Consider the following 9,085-nt stretch of genomic DNA (forward strand, 5'->3'; position numbering starts at 1 on the left):
CAAATTAATACACATATTGACTTCACCTTAGGCGGAAAGATTAGGTACTGTACAATTTGTTTGCGGCTTGAATTAAGGTCTATGCTTAATATAGAGAAATTTGCAGCTAACAGAATAACGCGCTTGGAGTTACCTCTGCATGGCGCTTTTTTCCAGTGTGAGACTGGATCTCAATCTGTGGTCTAATATCTTGGCTACAGTTTATCGTACAATCTGACATGAAACACTGTACGTGTCACACAATCTACTTTCTTTAAGGTCACATTGTACGATCTTGAATTTTTTAAACGTACGGTTTATAATGGGTCTCCAGTGCTGGTTCATGTTTGGAGCAGTGGAGAAGCTGAGTTATGTCCAGAAAAAGGCTCTGTCTAGTCCGGATATGGATGCTTGCTTGACCCTTTAAAAGGGAGGCGAAAATGCTTCCCATATCTTCTGTTGTTAATATCTTTTATTTGATAGAAACTAGCCAAGTCAGGCAATTGCCAGCATTGATGGCTTGAGGAAAAAAAACTCCCAGAAACATTAAATAAGTGTTGCGATGAGGAGGGTTACAAAACGAGGTTTGTCGAAACTATGTTCTGTGCAGAGAATCATTGGCTGCTGAGAGCATGAAACCATCGAAATTTGTACGGGTCACCAATTGATGTCCGATGTAAACTGTGTCACTTGAGAACCACTGATCTAGATAATCTAATCTGTTAGTTTGTGGCATCAAACTAAAGTGTACTTAACATGATCATTGTAGGTTCTTTTAAAAAGATCCTGTATTAATATGATATAAGGATATGTAAAAATTAATTATTGGGGAACAAGGGAACCAGTGAGACTTTGGAATATCAGAATTAAATGTATTTCTGTCATACTGCCATATTAACTCCATATTAAGATTTGGAGTTCTTTATAAACTAGTTTAAACACAATCTTATGGCAATTCATAACTATTTTACATTTGGTGGATAATTGGTATGAATTCATACAATCTCATTTGTACGTTGTCGTATGATCTGCTTACGCCCAGTGAAGTCTCTCTTTAGAGGTTAGCTTAATTTTTTTTCAAACTATACATTTTGTGTGGTTCACATCATACAAATTCATACAAAATCACCACCTTGTAAAATAGTTGTTTTCCCGTGAGATCGGGTCGGTCAAAACACAAGTAAACTACAGAAAACCAGTCTATGTTTGTGAATTTTTTAGTGATGTGCCTCTCAAACAGATATATATTTTTGTAATCATGAATTTTGAAAGCTGAAAGATTGTATTGAGCATTAATTAAAAAGCCCTGGAACACAGTTTGCCGTTTCAGCACGAACAATTATGCAACATTCACCTTCCAGTTATGGTGTCAGAATATATACGTTTGTACTTGGTCCATCAGATGTCACATTTGTGTGTTTTTCTCATGTGTAGATGGTTGTAGCACACTGTGAACTGAATGTTGTCATATGTTGATACACGGATGTTCATCTGGTACTCTGAGACTCCAGTGAGCTTCAGTAGAAATGTGGTACTGATCATCCTCACTTCATAACTGTGGTAAGCAAAGAGCCACGTGGACTCGCTTAGCATTGTGGTGATACCGCAGACCTCCTCCATTCATTATACTTGTCGGAATGAATTAAGTGGTTTCTGTGTGTTGATGTGATTCTCTAAACCGGGCATATTTCCATCTTGTGTTAACATACAGTAACCATTACAACCAGCGTCAAGTGGACCTTAAGACCCACAAGACTTGAAATTATTCTGTAACATTCCCAATTTAGCACTTATCTATGAGTCGATGGAACAATGCAGACAATGTCATTTTTCTTTTTCTTGAAGTCTCGAATGTATATCGGTACGAATCTACAATCACCATATCATAAGAACCTTTCAAACGATGATGTGCTCCTGTTATGATGTTTGTTCTCAAATTCCACCTTGTTGGCGTAATTGGGTCTGCAAGTCGCCCTTTTGAAAACCTTGTAGTTTTAATAATGCATTTCTTAAATTATTTTATCTTTAGATCAATAATGTAGGTCTGTAAAACTGCTATAAATATTTGCACAACGTTGATTTTTTTTCCTTCTCATTTTTCAAATGTATTACTAATTGTACTGGACATGTTTGCTTCATTTTGTTATTTAAATGTTTTTATACCATTATTTTCACAGTACAAGCTCACATAATTCCTCTGTTATTAGTTCTGTGGAATTAATTTGCAATAAATATATTGTTTGTGTGATTCTGTTGTGCGTGTCCCTGTGTGTTACATCAGTGGTTCTGCACCACAATTTATGTGGAAGATTTTCAAAGTTTTAACACTATTAGATAATTTAATAGTGTAATAGCTAATTTATGCTGTAATTACTGTTCTATTAAATTAGAATCAGCTGTTATACTGTAGACAGTCAATAGTAGTATGTGATGATGTACAGTAGGGGACGTTTTTCCCCCAATTAAATACATATGCCTAAAAAAAGTGCAATCCATAGGCAGAGTTCTATATAATAAAAAAATAATAATAATAATTCACCAAAATGTAGAAAAGCAAAAGCTGATTGTGTTGGGGGGGGGGGGGGGTTCTTACACACTCACCTAAAGGATTATTAGGAACACCTGTTCAATTTCTCATTAATGCAATTATCTAATCAACCAATCACATGGCAGTTGCTTCAATGCATTTAGGGGTGTGGTCCTGGTCAAGACAATCTCCTGAACTCCAAACTGAATATCAGAATGAGAAAGAAAGGTGATTTAAGCCATTTTAAGCGTGGCATGGTTGTTGGTGCCAGACGGGCCGGTCTGAGTATTTCACAATCTGCTCAGTTACTGGGATTTTCACGCACAACCATTTCTAGGGTTTACAAAGGATAGTGTGAAAAGGGAAAAACATCCAGTATGCAGCTGATAGAAGAGCAACTTTGACTGAAATAACCACTCGTTACATCCAAGGTATGCAGCAAAGCATTTGTGAAGCCACAACACGCACAACCTTGAGGCGGATGGGCTACAACAGCAGAAGACCCCACCGGGTACCACTCATCTCCACTACAAATAGGAAAAAGAGGCTACAATTTGCACGAGCTCACCAAAATTGGACAGTTGAAGACTGAAAAAATGTTGCCTGATGAGTCTCGATTTTTGTTGAGACATTCAGATGGTAGAGTCAGAATTTGCCGTAAACAAAATGAGAACATGGATCCATCATGCTTTGTTACCACTGTGCAGGCTGGTGGTGGTGGTGTAATGGTGTGGGGGATGTTTTCTTGGCACACTTTTGTTTAAATGCCATGGCCTACCTGAGCAATGTTTCTGACCATGTCCATGTCAAACACAGTATTAGTATGGTGTTCCTAATAATACTTTAGGTGAGTGTATGCCATTACAGAAAAGACAGAAGAAAACGATTAAACCTTCTTATTGCAAGTAATATCACAACTGACTGGCTAATCATAGAAAGAATGGCTTGTAAAAATCAGTTGATTTGTGTTTAAAAGAAAGCACATGTGTGACTTGGCACGTTTTATTAAATTGTGATGACCAAGATCATTATCAAAAAAAATCTGTCTTCAGCTTCTCACAGAAATGCCGAGAAATCTGTAAAATATTAACTGTGGCAATTGTCTTTACAATGCACATGGTGGTTGCGTGTGGATTTTACTGGATTGACTCTGAGATGCACACAAGCTCCCACCCAAACTCCAGATTACTTTTGATTTCTTGTCCGAACTTTTCCCGTGGCATTCAATCTATGGAAACTGTGCTGAGCTTCCCTGCTTCTCCTTACATGAACCGTAGTCCAGGCAAAATAGCGTTTTACGACAGACTAATTGTAAAATATTTTTTTCAGCTTAGATCTTTTCTATGATGTGTCCAGAACAACATACTAAAAGTCCTAAGAAATCCTAGTTGAGGAAATATGTTAAATTCTCATCAATCCGAGATGTGCCAGTAAGGCCAGACAACAATAGGGGCTATTTTTTTCCTATACTCCTATCAAAATTAAACTTTACACAATGAAAGTACACATGAAAAGTATTTTTTGTTTTGTTTTGCAAGTTTATTTGAAAATGACTTATACTATGCAAATGAGCAATACACTAATCAAATATGCCAAAAATACACCCAAATAGGCTTTTTTTCCCTTTACTCCAACCACAATACAACTTTACACAGTAAAAGTATACATGAAAAGTAACTTTTTTTGTATAACAAGTTTCTTTTTAAATGACTTTGAATATGCACACCAGCACCACACATGTGTTTTCATCACTGAATGACTCATTACATATTTTACACTTCTCCATTTCTCCCTGAAAAAGCTGTCAAAGTGTTCTCTAGCAATGAAATTAGGCTCAATATAATTTGAAGTCTGATGTGTGGCCTACCTAGTCTAAAATACTTGCTAACTACAAAATGGCAAAACTATTTTAAAGAGCTTGAATGTCTGGAAAGTATGCCTATCTGGTTTTTCATCTGTCTGGTACCTACAATACCAATAATTTGTAAATCTACCAGCCTGAAATTTAATCTTACCATGTTACTAATGACTAATATGGCTATTCTGACTTTCTTCTAATGTTATCTGTGAGGGAATGTCATTAGGTAAGGCTTGTTTGCAAATTTAAAAAAATCAGAATTTAGAAAGAAACTGGAGGCAAGATTAGGCATTCAATTCCTAAGGTCAATATACACCCACCTAAAGGATTATTAGGAACACCTGTTCAATTTCTCATTAATGCAATTATCTAATCAACCAATCACATGGCAGTTGCTTAAATGCATTTAGGGGTGTGGTCCTGGTCAAGACAATCTCCTGAACTCCAAACTGAATGTCAGAATGAGAAAGAAAGGTGATTTAAGCAATTTTGAGCATGGCATGGTTGTTGGTGCCAGACAGGCTGATCTGAGTATTTCACAATCTGCTCAGTTACTGGGATTTTTACGCACAACAATTTCTAGGATTTACAAAGAATGGTGTGAAAAGGGAAAAACATCCAGTATGCAGCAGTCCTGTGGGTGAAAATGCCTTGTTGATGCTAGAGGTCAGAGGAGAATGGACCGACTGATTCAAGCTGATAGAAGAGCAACTTTGACTGAAATAACCACTCATTACAACCGAGGTATGCAGCAAAGCATTTGTGAAGCCACAACACGCACAACCTTGAGGCGGATGGGCTACAACAGAAGAAGACCTCACTGGGTAGTTGGACAGTATAACTTTATTAATAAAATTAAATATCCATGGAAAAAGTCATTAATATATAAATTAATTTATATATTACATTTCAGTAGAAAATCTCTAACTTAAATTATTTTACTGGGCTACTATGTAACATTAAGTACAATACTGGAGTAACAAAAAAAAGATGGAAAGTTCACCCAAAAATGAATATTCTGTCATCATTTATTTACCCTCATGTTGTTCCAAACCTGCACTTTCTTCAATAAAACCGGTTATATCCTTATTCGGGGTAATTCCATCGAGATTAATATTGGAAAAGCTGTTTAAGCAATCAGCTTTTTTCTGTTCCTTTTTTATGTCCCCCTCGCATACCTTACGGTAGGGGTGTAACGGTACAGATTGCTCACGATTCAGTTTGTATCAAGGTTTTAGGTTCACAGTTTCAGGGTTTTCACGGTTTCTGTATGGTTCAGTATTTGGTATGTTCATGGAAAAAAGGACTGTCAAATAAAAATGAAGAAAAGAACAAATAACTTAAATAAATGCAGCAGCACAAATAATTATTATTGAGCATAGATAGGCTAGTAATAAAATAATGCTTTTCGGGGTTTTCAGGTAGGCCTAGGTCTAACATTCGTTTTTAGTAAATAAATTTAATAATGTAATCAAATGAAAAATGACTGCATATTTAACTGTTTAAATTAAATATTAATCCTTATTAAACTTACAAAAGCTATTCAATCAAGAGCAGTGAGTGATTCTTTATCTTCTTTAACATTAAAGGGGGGGTGAAATGCTGTTTCATGCATACTGATCTTTTTACACTGTTAAAGACATGGATTCCCATACTAAACATGGACAAAGTTTCAAAAGTTAAGGTGGACGTTTGATGGGAGTATTTCTTTGTCAAAAATACTACTTCCGGTTAGTCATAAGTTTCGGCAAGTTTTTTGCGATCATGCGTCCCCTTTGACGTTAATGGGGGCGGAATTTCCTTGTATGGGCCTTACGGACAATTCTACCGGAAGAGCGTGAGAGAGAGAGAGAGAGAGAGAGAGAGAGAGAGAGAGAGAGAGAGAGAGAGAGAGAGAGAGAGAGAGAGAGAGAGAGAGGGAGAGAGCGAAAGTAACAGGCTACGCCCATCAAAGCGCTGGCTCGTAGGCTGCGCTGCACAGGTAATGTGCACAATTAACAATGACATCAAAAAGTGCGTTATTGGTTGCCAGACCAAGACAGTCCTGCACAGATTCCCCAAAAACCCCGCGGTAAGGCAACAGTGGATGGAATTTGCTTTTCCGGATCAGCAACTGAGTTGCGCGAATGTTTATATCTGTTCGCTGCATTTCGGTGCCGACTGTTTTATAAACAAGGCCCAGTTCGACGCCGGCTTTTCCAATCGCCTATTGCTGAAGGATGGAGCAGTCCCAACGATAAAGGTCCCAACGTTAGAACCGCGGGCGGTGAGTTAGACTGCTTCAAATGTCTGTGTTTTTGCCTATGCTCATCAAGTAGCCCAAACATGATCACGTATAGTTAATTGATCAATGGAGCATGCGATGTGTAGTGCGTGTACATTTGTTTAGCTGGCCACTATATGTGTAACTTTATGTTTGTGTATTGTAAAAGCACTCCAAACAACAATACACAAAGAGTGGGGAAATATGTTGAACTAAATAAGCGCGCTTCTTCATTCAAATGCGCTACTATTCCGTGTCTTTCTATGTAAACACTAACTTAACCTTCCGTGCAAAACCAGTCCGCATACTAACGTTACAATTGTCTACACAAACCACGCGTAAATACACACACACACACGTGCACAACTGCACTTCTCACATGTACACCTTCAAAGACAAAAATATGACGATATAATTCAAGTATAAATATGTAAATAACACAAGTCGCTAAGCATATTATATAGTTAGTGTATAACTTGTACCACATACAGACGTCCTGCTCTAGTCGTTTTTGCTGCTGCTCCTGTTCAACTGCAGCCTCTGGGTCTGATTCCGGATCATAGATGTATGGCTGTATCTGATTAAAAGCCATATTTTTATTTTGAATAAAGTTTTTTTCCCGCTGTTAGGGATGACACAGCTTTACGACGCACTCGACTCAACACAATAGCAGCAGCGCGCACACGTCATTATTTAGCTCCGCTCACACGATGCGCCCCCACCCGCTCGGCTTTTTTCGGAAAGACTCGGAACAGCGCATCTTTCTTATATAATTATTAAAAAAATAAAGACTTTTCGGAGATATGCAGGATGCAATGCTACTCTATAGGTACTCAAGATTGACATTACACTGACTGAAACTGAGTGTTTCACTCCCCCTTTAAACAGACAGCAGTAAAGGCTACTGCCCCTTTAAGACCCAGGGGTATCGCTTTCTCGACTGTATGTTCACTTAAGGCATATTCACATCGCACGTGATCGCTATTTTCAATAGTGTCTGAAAAATATTTTCAGTGTGAGGTTTGATTGTGATAGGAGTAAAGGAAAAAGTATTTTAGGGAGTATTTTGGGCATATTCGATAAGTATATTGCTCATTTGCATATTCAAATTCATTTTTAAAGAAACTTCTAATACAAAATGTTTTACTTTTCATGTAGGCCTTCATTGTGTAAAGTTTTGTTGTGGTAGAAGCAAAGGAAAAAATTAAGCCTATGCGGGTATATTTTTGGGTAGTCTATTTGATTAGTGTATAGCTCATTTACATTTTCAAATTCATTTTCAAAGAAAATTGTAATACAAAAAAATTTACTTTTCATGGATACTTTCAATGTATAAAGTCTTACTTTGAAAGGAGGAAAAGACCCATTGGGGTCTATTGTTGTCTGGCCTTACTGGCACACATCTCGGATTGATGAGAATTTAACATATTTCCTCAACTAGGATTTCTTAGGACTTTTAGTATGTTGTTCTGGACACCTCATAGAAAAGATCTAAGCTGAAAAAAATGACTTACTTTGCCTGGACTACTGTGATTGTGTGTATTATCAGAGGCTGGGAAGCACTTGGTGCAAATGAAAACACGGCAGAGTTTTGTAAATTGAACACGTTGCTCATCTGAAACATTTGCTGTCAGGGATAATACAAGTGATTCGTATTCAAACATCATCGAGTAGAAATAGACAGTCTCATTGATTTTCAAAACCATATGGTTCCACTTTATTAGTCACAGTATCACTTCATTAAATCAACGATGTGGTTTGGAATGAACAAATTCAATTATCACATTAAGCTTGAAATCACCAGCATGAAAAGTAGCTAGATTTAAGCAGATCAAATGTCTGGGGGGGACGACTTAAAGAACCACTTTAAGTTCTGTATAGCACCAAATCTTGGTGATTCAGTGGTTCTTCAGTAGCCTGTATACCAGCCGAACTTAGCCCCGCCCACAATTTTTTTAAGTCGGGCAGTTCATGTCTGGCTTTGCTCCATAGAGGAGTAATTATCTCCGAACTGCAACTGTTCGTACCAATGAAATCATCAGGGCAGGCTTTAGACGATGACGGACAGATGATCAACAGTAACGTAATCATACTCGTCATCAAAGGGGCTTGGGTTATATTTGTTTGAATCCTAAACGGAGAGCTTGTTTGTATATGCATTCACCTTCACAATTTCTCTCAGAAATGATGATCATGTTGGCTAAGTACTCTGTGTATCATTAAATTATGTTTTTTTTTTACAACACCGGCAAAGATCGTTTGTCTCAGCCTGATTTCAGCGCTCATGAAGACAGGGTTGCCAAGTTTTTAAAACAAAACCCGCCAACTACTAGCTACTTATGGGGCTGGGCCTGTAGACATCTGCAACACAGCAGTTTGGGATGGGTGAAGGAAGGATTATAATAGATTTTTATTGACAAACAGAAGTTTTTCAAGTGTGTTGGGGATTAGACGATTC

The sequence above is a fragment of the Pseudorasbora parva genome, chromosome 16, assembly GCF_024679245.1.
Source record: "Pseudorasbora parva isolate DD20220531a chromosome 16, ASM2467924v1, whole genome shotgun sequence".
NCBI classification, from domain to species: Eukaryota; Metazoa; Chordata; class Actinopteri; order Cypriniformes; family Gobionidae; genus Pseudorasbora; species Pseudorasbora parva.